The sequence below is a fragment of the Mytilus edulis genome, chromosome 8, assembly GCF_963676685.1.
Source record: "Mytilus edulis chromosome 8, xbMytEdul2.2, whole genome shotgun sequence".
In the NCBI taxonomy this organism is placed as follows: Eukaryota; Metazoa; Mollusca; class Bivalvia; order Mytilida; family Mytilidae; genus Mytilus; species Mytilus edulis.
In genome coordinates this window covers 7,256,183-7,267,920 of record NC_092351.1, presented here as the reverse complement: position 1 = coordinate 7,267,920, position 11,738 = coordinate 7,256,183, and positions in this window count along the sequence as shown.

Genomic DNA, 11,738 nt, shown 5'->3' with positions numbered 1-11,738 from the left:
ATAAACAGAATTATGTCCCTTTATCCGGTAAACTCATTTTCGCTCCAACGATATAAAAAAAGCTGTTGCAAACTCGGACAATCTTTTCAAATAGTCGATCGTGCATCCCTCTAAACAGCCAAATAGATGAGTGAAATGTGTAGACAGATCGTTGTTAGGCAAAAATTACTCTCACGACTGTATGCATACATAGAGACCATAGCAAACTTCTTCTTATGTAAAGTATCTTTAAAATTGCTACATGTAATAGCGAAGTATTTAATTTCAAGATACATATTGGATGATCATTAGTTTGTAAGGTTTACGCTTTGTGTAGTTTCTGAACCGGATGCACCGATACCGAAAAAAGGTTTTTTTTTCAATGAATAATCAATCCACAATCTGACAAAATCTGACTGCTTTCACACCGTGTATCTTTGCAATACTTCCATGGCCTATACTTTTTATTAAAACTTGAACTAAAATGTGTAATATTAATTTAATTAAACTAAATTAATATGCATGCAGTTCATGATATTGTGTTAAAATGTCTAAAAATTTGGTATAGCGGGCAGACATGTGCATCCCTAATTACAGGTACCCCTTTGCTTGAAGCGGTACTGAACAATAGAAGCAAAAAAGAACACCGGCTAGGTCAGTTGCTTTCGAGATCAGTTTATTCTCTCCATTATCTGTAAGTAACCTTGTGGGTAATTGATTGACATTAAATTAAAAAAATATCGTTTTAATAACTTGTGTGAAAATTAAGAAATAAATTGTCGAAGTTCGTGTCCTATTCATCCAAAAATTCAATAAATGTAAACCGCTGTATTCTTATGCTTAAAAATTGCTTTCACAATTTGACATGTTTGGTATTGTACACAAAAAGCCTCTTACTTTTACGTAATAAATGTTACATTCAGCAAGACAAATTATTGATTGTTGGTTTGGTAACGTCCAGTGGCAAATATTTCACACATGTTCAGCACGAGAATAAGTTAACAAAGACAACAGGTATGTTCTGCAGTTATCTGATTTAATACTTACCTTTAACTTCATGGTATTTATATGTTACATTTTATTTAAGTTACAGCGCGGTTAATCCTTTGATAACTTGACACCCCTTGTTTCTATGATATGCTCTATATGTCACAGTCCAATTAAGATGAACTCGTCCAGGGTTGAAACACCCTTGTTACTAGGCAATACAATGTAATGGTATTGTCCAATAGTGGTATATCCCAATCATCCAGGGGTATATAAACAGCCGTCAGCAGTCAGTCAGGGTCGAACCAGTCACGTCTCAGTCCTTTCAGCTTAAAGGACGTGCTGGATCAGCTCCTGATTACTAGTACCCGCTGGCTTCAACATGTTACGCTGCTCAGATGGTTCAACGACAAACTAGTAGGCTTGACACGTCTCTTACAGTAGACCCGCGGCAGCGACACTCTGAAACCCATTGTTGATTGGTGAGTGTCATATGCTGCCCAGACGTCCAAGGGCTATGTGTATCGTAGTTTTGCAATTGTAAACTGTGTCAATGATTCATCTTCCAACAACACATAGTCGTTGTTAGCGGGCTGTCCAGCTGATCAACCTTGCCCTGAAAGCAGCCGTTGTTGATTATCAACTAAAAGAAACATCAAAATAGTAAAAAATCAAAACAACTCATCAAAACCAAGATGGCGATATACCAAAATGGCTCCTTCCACCTGTTCCTGACCCACTGCATAAAATATTTAAATGTTCACCAAAGACCTTCGGGCACCGAGCCGACCGTGCGAGGACTGCATATCCAGTCAAGGTCGTTAAACACTTCCAGTTTATAGTCAGGGTCGGTATTAGTAATAAGATAAATACCTGATTATTGTTCCAAACATTGGATTCACTGCTCAAGTCTTTCAATAACTGAAGCAAAAGAATTATCTTAAGCTAAAGTGAGCTGCATCGACAGAAACAGGAGAGCTAGAGAGCAAAGAGAGCTTTGTTGATTAAGATACTAGACATAGCGGAAAGAGCAACAATATTGCGAGCCTGTTGAACTAATTATTTGGGATAGAAGTATTGTGAGCCAGTTGAGCTACAACACTAGTGAGTCTGTTGAGCTAAGAGCTACAGAGCGAGTGAGCAAGTAGATCTTGCTATTTAATTGACCTATACAGTCAGTAAGTCAGTTAGACTGAATAATAATTGAGCTGAAGGAGTTTTCATGAGCCGAGAGAGGTAAAGAGGAATTATAAACAAAAGAAAATATATATATATACAAGTCTCAGATCTCGAGAATCAACTCGGGTACGGACCCCAGACACGTTACACTTTTCGGAACATCTCTTGACTTGCCTACAGGGGTATGGATGTGTATATTGACCAAATTTGTATGATGTTTAACAGCATTTTTTCTGAAAATTGGATATACTTTTGGACTTGTACTGTAAATTACACACACAAATAATTAGACAAAAAACACACGGCAATTTGTGTTAATGCGACAAAACCTTATAAAGAACTGATAGAAGTATGTGGTCTCAGGCCATTCCAATTTAACCTACACGATAAATTAGCGTAAACAATCATTCCTCGAGGACTATACACAATGTAATTCACATGTTATACTGATTTATCATGGGAAAAGTGAAAATCGTTATTATCGTAAATAATCTTCATAGAACTGATAACATAGAAATTATATGATCATATCAATAGTTCTGTACACGTTAGAATCATCAGCAAAGGTAGAATGAAACATACTAATGCCTTGGTTATTGAATGCATAGTATATTGCTTTTATACTGCAATATACAGCCGACACTTGAAACATTAGTTATCAAAATAAAAACCATTGTGTATATTTTTCTAAGAAATCGATAAGTGTTTAGACCGCTAATAGGACTCTAAAATGAACTGTTACGTTTAAAGATATAACCACATTACCGCTTGCTCAGCATGGAAGCAGGGGAAAAAGTACTTTATTTTGTGTACCTGACTGTTATCTGTACAATAATTGGCTGATTGAAGGATAAAAAGAAAGTGATAACAGTCACCTTAATAAACCTCAGACGCACAATGTTCACAAATGACCGACAATTAAACTCATCAAAACTGAGTTTAATTGTGCGTATTGCTGTGCTTTATTTTATTCTACATTGGCTAGTTGTTAAGAGGAGTGTTGAGATTTCACAAAACATGTTAAACCCGCATGTTTTGCGCATGTTCAAAGTCAGGAACCTCTGACCTTTGTTTGTCTTGTATGTTTTTAATTTTAGTTCATTTACATGTTTCTGAGTGTAGTGTGACATCCTTTTTAAATGAACTAATACATATTATTTTCAAGGGTCAGCTGAAGCCCGAATTTGGTCGATGTGTTGAAGACCAATTAATGGCCTTTAGCTGTGTACTGTCTTTTGGTCGGGCTGTTGTTTGTTTGATGCATTCTCCATTTCCATTCTTAACGCCACTTTTAAGCACCGCTTTTGTAATATTTCATGGCGGCCAGGTTTTAATTGGTGGAGGACGCCGGAGTGCTTGGAGGTCATTGATAGGAAAACTGACTTTCCTATTCAATGAAGATTGGAATCGAGTGCAACGGCACAAGGACGTATAACTAACATACTATGGTTTCTAATATACCTCCTTGACCGGTACGAGCGTAGTCCGAACTCACAACCTCACTGTTGACTGGCTAGTGATTACAGTAGTAATTACATAATAAACTACTTAGATCACTCGACCAACGAAGCCCCAGTGTCATATATCAAAACAATATACATGAATATCAATTTATATACTGGATTTTATCAGGAAAATGACATATGGCATTCGTAACATTTTGAAATTTAAAACGTGCAATAATAAACGACTTTTTATTAACTTTTCATAAATTTTATTCTGATTAGTCCTTAAAATATTAATAACTGTATTCCCTTGGTATTGTCTTTTCGTATTTTATCGTGATTGATTTATAAAAGTGGCTCGATTGGTAAAAATGATAACACGATCTGTGTGTATGTTAATATGAATTTATACTTTCGATTGGTTAACAACAATCGCGAGGCATGCTATAATAATATTCCATTTTTATCGCTTTTTTTTGCATTTTTCCTTTGATCTTGTTTTGTGATAATTTGCATATCATGCTACTCGCTTGAGATGGAAAATTATCGCCAGAAACTAAGCATGATCGTGGCGTTGCTAACGAAATTGACATGAAATTGGCAACGTCGTCATAGGTAAAATAGCGATAAAAAGATTATCATTGTTCATCTCAACTCGATTGCCTTTCTCGCTTTCGTCGTCCCGGCTCAAGCGAGAAAATCAATCTCGTTGAGATGATCACCGATAATCTATAAGTCAATAAAAAAGAAGCAAGCTTTCCATGAAAAAAATCACAAGAATGCACTGGAAAACGAACAGTGAAGCTAGATATACGTCAATATTTCATACATGTAGTTTTAGCATATCAATAAATTATAAGAATTGAAAGACTTTTAGTACAAATCCGAAGGATTGTTTTTATTTGTTTCTATAACTATTTTTGCTAAAATCGAGGTGTTATTAATATGTAAACGTACCCCGTATTGTCTCCTCATAAAGCGTTGATAGTCCGCATAGTATAGAGGGCTGTGCTCCGGTCAACTCGTTTACTCCCAATAAACACATAAAGCATTCAATTCTTTACCTGATTTTGAGCTATAAGAGTAACAGACTCTGAAGGTTCATATCATTTATATTCAACGTTTTTTATCGGATATTTTTTTTTTACTATCAATGTTGAAGGTTCAACATTGATAGTAGATCATAGTAAAAAAAAAATATCCGATAAAAAAAGTTGAATGTAAATGATATGAACCTTCAGAGTCTTATATTATAGGACTATGTTAGTACATATTTTGTAGAAATATAAGCAGCGATAAAAAGATTCCTAATATAAGCTTTCATTGTTTTGTCATAAATCACAGCGTTGGCTTTACATTTTACTTTTGATTTGTTTTTCGTTTCGTGTGGTCGGTTTTTTTTGTTTTTTTTTTTGACTGACTATACAGAATTGTTTTTTTTTTTCATCGTTGAATCGTTGAACGCCATATATATAGGTGCGAACGAATATAAGTTAACTCTGTAAGAATACAAGTAGTTGATTTCAATTTCTTTGACCTATATTTTTAAACGCAAAATCTGGATCCTTATCCAACATACTCTCACTTCAGGATTTTTTTTCGGTGCACTAGTGTCATATATTAAAGTTTATGAATAGAACAGTGCAGCACAATTTTTTTCTAAACATTACACACCTTTTCTAAGAACTCTTTTCTGTTGGTATCATCAAACAATCATCTTCCCAACTTATATCTTAAATAAACTACGGAAAGAGATGTACTTTTAAAATTAAGAAAACAACGATTTGAGAAGATAATCACTTTGATAGTGCAGTTTAAGTGCTTTAAATGTTTTATATGATTAACAACGTTGGCATTGAAAGAATAATGACTTATAAATGATTTCTAGTATTATCATAATAAACTATCAATAGATTGCATCCATGAAAAAAGTAATAGACAACTACTGCGTTGATGAATGTATCACATACGTCTCTGATCACTAGTGGGTTAGTCAGTGATATAATTATAGGTCTTTGACATCATTCTAATATAGATCAGACGAGAAAGAAACCCCCAGATGTGAGCATTGACCTCAAATTCAATTTAAGTTTGACCAAATATCGCAACCACCTGCTAACAAGAATATTGTAAATGTCATACTGTACTAAACAATTAAATTGTGAGACCGAATTCTCATAACGTGCAAATGTACGTATTTGGTTTAACTAAGGCAAATAAACTGATACAAAAATTGTACAGAAATGTTAGCAGTGCTATATCATCATCTTCGAGTAAATAAACTATCAAAACAAAGCTCATTGGTTGAAAGTGTTTTAAACTGAAATAAAACAAAAAATCACTGTACTTAATATGATGATTGACCTCAGCGGTTTTATCCATCTAATGACTTTTTTACAGACACCAGCATTTGCTAGGTAAGCAAAAAGGATGCTGAACTATTACGTAGTTGCAGCAACGGATGATACAGTTTTTGACGTTTTGAATTAAGTTTCCCGTAATTTTATCTTGTTTGGTTAATAATACAGTTGTAAAAACACAATCAAATAACACGGCTTATAATGAGAAAGGAAAATAAGGACGATACAGTTTGAGATGTGATGAATAAAAGTGTCCCGTTGTCCCCTGCTTTGTTAATGAGACAGTTGTGAAAACGAAATCAAATAACACGGCTAAAAATTAGGGGGAAAAACGAATATTACCCATACTCATTTACCTCTGCGCACACGATAGTAACTCGTGCGTACAATTTGTAATTTATTGTGCGTAGCACTGCAGGATTTTCGTACATATTTTTAATTGCAAAAAGACATTTTATTATTTTTAAATTGTTAAAGATGAAAATCCTGTCATGAGATGATTTCAGCTTCTCAATTGTGAACTTTCCATTTCTATGTAGCAACAATTCAGCAACACCTGCATACGGCATATATATCTCCCAGATGAAACGACATTACAGGGCTTGTATTTCTTATCATGACTTCCTTGATAGATAGTTGCTGCTCACATGCAAGCTACTAAGCCAAAAAGTATAAGTTATGAAGTTGAAATCATATCTTCGTATTTTGCGGATGCCAATATTTGTTTCCCATATGACAACAGATATGTTACACACCATCTGTCCAAGAAGCTGACTTGTATGCTTTAATGGATTGATACGAAAGTCAATCGCCAGCTCGTAGTATCGTCAATGAGCAAGCAGATGAGAAAAATAACGGATATTTTAGGTAGTAAGAGTATCTAGCAAATACAAAAACAAAACAAGACGTTTAGATAATCCCGGGGAAAATCACGAGTTCTCGCAGGCAATATTTGGGGCTTACATTTCAATTTCGATAAACAAATTGACAAGAGAGGAAAACAATGAAGTACACATGAAAGAAAGCAATTGAAGAATCCAAACATTGGGGAAATGACAAAATCATTTGAACTACACATAAATCGAGATGGTATGCTCTGTCAGACCAAACTAGAAATCAATACACCTTGAAAATATTTAGTATAAAGCTCAGGTATAAAGACAGCATAGGCAACCAGGGAAAACATGGTTAAATCTAATGCCTAACTAATGCATATTATATATTTATGCCAACTACAATGTATTTCGAAGGAAACACAGAAGTTAATGAATTACTAGTGGAATAAAACATTTATTTTCACTGTCATATGAAGATTTAAATATTGTCAACCCTTAACAGTTATTTTAACACGGTGGTAATGCCCTGGGTAGATATGAATTTGTTTAAGGTTTACACATCTGCATATCTCCCCACGAAACGGAAAACGAATGTATTATGATGGACACCGCTTTGTATTCAATAAAACCAAAGGAAGTACATTATGTGTTTCTTATTTCTCTTGAATACGCCTCTGGTATTGCACTTCATAGTGCAGTTTGATATATACGTTATAGCCAGTGGTAGTTAATCACACTAGATTGATTCAATGAACGCGATGAACTTATCAAAAGGCTTATGTTTAAAATGCCATAATTTCCCAGACAAAAAAAGATAGTTATGGCCAATAGATCTGTGTCTTTATATGAGATTTAATTCCGATTTGTGTCTCAATAAATTTCATTTGAAATTGAAAGAGACGCTGAATTGCGACATAAAATCAATATATCTTCTGAATACATAATCTGTTTTCATCAATATACAGAATTACTTAATTATTCCTGGCAAGTTGTATATTTCATTGTTTCCTCTGATGAATTAAAAAGAAAGAAGGAAAAGAAAAACACATCAAAACAAAACAAAACAAAACAAAACAAAACACCAAAAAAACAAAACAAAACAATGCGTAATTAGTTCTTATCCCGACTCCTTTTCGCGAATGTAACCTACCGAATGAGACGTACTATTACCGAGTTTGTACTAACATGAGCAACACGACGGGTGCCACATGTGGAGCAGAATCTGTCTCCCATTCTGGAGCACCTGCGATCACCGCCAATGTTTGGTAGATTTCGTACTGCTTAGTCTTTAGATTTATATGTTGTGTTTTGTGTACTATTGTTTGTTTGTCTTTTTTCCTTTGTAGCCATGCCGTTGTAAGTCTATTTTCAACTTATGAGTTTGAACGACCCGCTGATATCTTTTGTCTCTATTATATAACTTTAAACTTAAAAAATTAATTATGAATTTGATTGATTTTGATTTTTGGTGTTTTTTAGCACCGCATTTATTCTATTTCGGTCAGTTTTTATTGGTGGAGGAAGCCGGAGTGCCCGGAGAAAACCAACGACCTGCGATAGGCAAACTGACAATCTTAGTCAAATAATATTGTAGTCGAATGCATCCGCACGAACGGGGTTCGAACTCACAACCTCAGTGTTGACTTGCTAGTGACTACAGTAGTAACTACAAAGACCACTCGGCCACCGAAGCCCCCAAAATTAATTATGTAAGAATGATAACATAATTCAATCAATAATTATGCATATGCTACAGTAATGTACGTGTTCCTAGTCTTTTAGTGTATATATATATTTTTATAGGTACGATACTTTCAAAATGACGACTCTACACATTGTGAAGACAATTGCATCTTGTTGAAAAGGATACTCTAATCTCTAGCTGTCTTCTCTACGTTGTGGTGGTGGCTCCTTGTTGTTTACCAAACACCTTTGACTCACAATTGTAAATAAATAATAAAATTGAGAATGGAAATGGGAAATGTGTCAAAGAGACAACAACCCGACCATAGAGCAGAACACAGCCACACTTATCAACACTACTGCCATCCATGACATTTCCTCTGACAATTTTACTATTTATTGGCAGTCGATGGATTTCTTCCGAACTATGTCATCATCATAGCCATCATTACATGAACATAAATATATATAGATGCTTTTATTGTTTACTTTTCATCTTGATCTGATTTTAGTCATTAAATATTCCTCGGATAAAAGTAGTTTTTAATGGCATTGACCTTATCTTCATATGAACATCTTAACTGTTTCAGAAATTATTATATTCATGTAAATCTTTTGATTTATATGTATTGTCCCGTTGAATGGTATATTTTATTCTCAGCAAGAATAATCAATAAATGTATTTCTTAACTTAATGACTCATAAAAGGTCTTGTTTCAACTTATTGGTAGATACACATGGACATGTATAAATACATAGTTCCCAGTCAATCTATTCCGTAGACCACAAGTACGTATTGTCATTAAAATGTTAAGAAATTTAGTAAAATACGTTTCGGAATGCAAATATTTAGTGAACTAGAACTTCTGTCAAAGACACTTCTGCAGTTTTGACTTGTTTGATTGTATCTAAATACCATCCATCAATTCATGTCTCTTCGGTTTAATTGGATTTATATTCATACAATTTATTAGGTCTACCGGATATGGTATATCATTATGATTTAGTGTAGGAAATCTGCAAAATTGACGCCGTCGATACTCTACTGTCGATATCTCAGCTTTCTTATGTTTCCGATGCAGCACTTTGACTTTGACTTTATAGAGTACGGCGGCTTTGTGAAAAATTGTGCACATCCTGCTACAAGCATGAAACTGCATAGATCTTCCTCAACTATTTATCTTTTATTTCAGATAGGGAGGCATTTGAAAAAAATGTCTCACTTCCGGTAAAATCCAAAATGGCGGACATCCTACTTAAATTAGCCTAATATCGAAGGCTAGTATGTGAAAAGGTGTTATTAACATGCTACTATCATAATATTTGGTACAAACCTTTGTTATGTACTACTTTTGGGTATATGATATAGATTAGATGTCTTCAAAAACCCTTCTTCCGGTAAGATCCAACATGGTGGACATTGTACTGAAATAAGCTTATTTTAAGGGAGATAATTGAAATGTGTTTTAAAGTATTGCTAATATCATTATACTGTGCAGGAACATTTCTTTTGTGCTTCTCATGGATACAATGTATAAGACATATGTCTTTAAAACCCTTACTTCCGGTGATATCCAATATGGCGGACATAGAAATATTGATAATTTTTCATTTTAATATTCAAATTTTTTCAAAATGTAAAGAAAATGTTTTTTTTAGCTGGTCATTAAACTTTTGGCTTTAAGTCATCCTCAACACCACTAATTCTATTCAGCTTTATTGTTTAAATACAAAATTTACACTTCCGATAAAAAAAAAACAATGTGGCGTAAATTACAAAGATAAATCCTCAATTCATATCTTCGATATAGAGTTTTGGATAGATTGATTAAAACAAAATAAAATCACTCAAGTTCTTAAACATCTTTAGTATTACTTATTTATGGCCGCAAATACATGTTTATTCACAATCGGAGAGCTTATTTTCTAAATTTACAAATAACTTGGTATTGTTTCTTACATCTATAATATACAAGCTCCTAAAAAGATGAAGAGGCCTCACAAAGAGTTGTCCAAAAGGTTTCCCATGAATCATATTTTGCCTTCGCCATTCATAAGCGATGGACTATTTAGCATAGGAACCAATACCAAGCGTGTTACTCATTAGCACCCGCCATGGTATATTGCACGTTTTACTTGCTGAAAAGGACTAGTCGGAGTCGTGGGAATAGCCTCAATAAGTATTTCCTCTTCCAAAAACACATGTGTTCCTGCTTCGTTAACCCCATTTGATAAATTTGTTTGATCTTACAACAAAACTAAATCCATATCTGGTGATGTTGGCTGATCAATCATCATTTTAAATGATAGAGTCACATCTTTAAACACCATCCATGTCACCAACGCAGTTCCTTTTCCAGCAAACGTGTAATCTCTCAATGCCTAGTGTATTTGAAAGGTCATGGAAATATATATATCTGAAGCTTTTCCCACTTCAAAATGCAAGCCAAAGTTCGTCTGCCCCTATGTAACTGAAAAGCGAAACAGCAATGACAGCAACATTAGTATCGACTGTTCGAGTCATGACTCATTTAAGTCTGTGTTTCACTGCATCAGACATGTGCACATGGTTCTAAGCTTGAAACATCATCATTTGGTGGAGAACACAGAACATCCTGAGCAATTGTTGCTACAACTACCTTTTTCTCAAAATCAATTGAGTCAAGCATAACCCGTACCTAGGCCTACAAATATCGGAAGACCTCAAATGGACCACCCACATATTATTGTGGTAAAGAAAGCAAATTCAACACTAGGCTTTAAAGAAGAACTTGAAATTCTGCCCACAAGATTGCAAAAGAAAAATCAGCTTACATCTTGCTCGTTGATCAACGATGGAATATTGAGCCATAGTATGTGACACCTACACGGTAACAAACATAGACAAGCTAGAAATGATACAACGTCAAGCGGCAAGATTTATCACCATAGATTACAAGTCAAGAGAGGACGGGTGTGTCTACTATATGCTTGCACAACTGGAACTACAAGACCTCTAGACAATTGCAAGGCGAACAAGCTAGTCGAAGTTGATATTTATTAACAAAGTGGTATAGGGGCTGATTCCCGCGTTTGAACCAGACGAATATCTAAAACAAAGCATGTCCTAAGAGAAACATAACTGCTAAGCAGTTCGAAGAATACTACGTAACAAATATTGTGGAAAAGCAAGTAAAGAATCACTCTGCCCTTACCTTTCATCAATAAATCGGAGGCGCTCTCTCAAAGCGTTATAAGTCAGAATGGGTATCGACAACGTATTCATACAG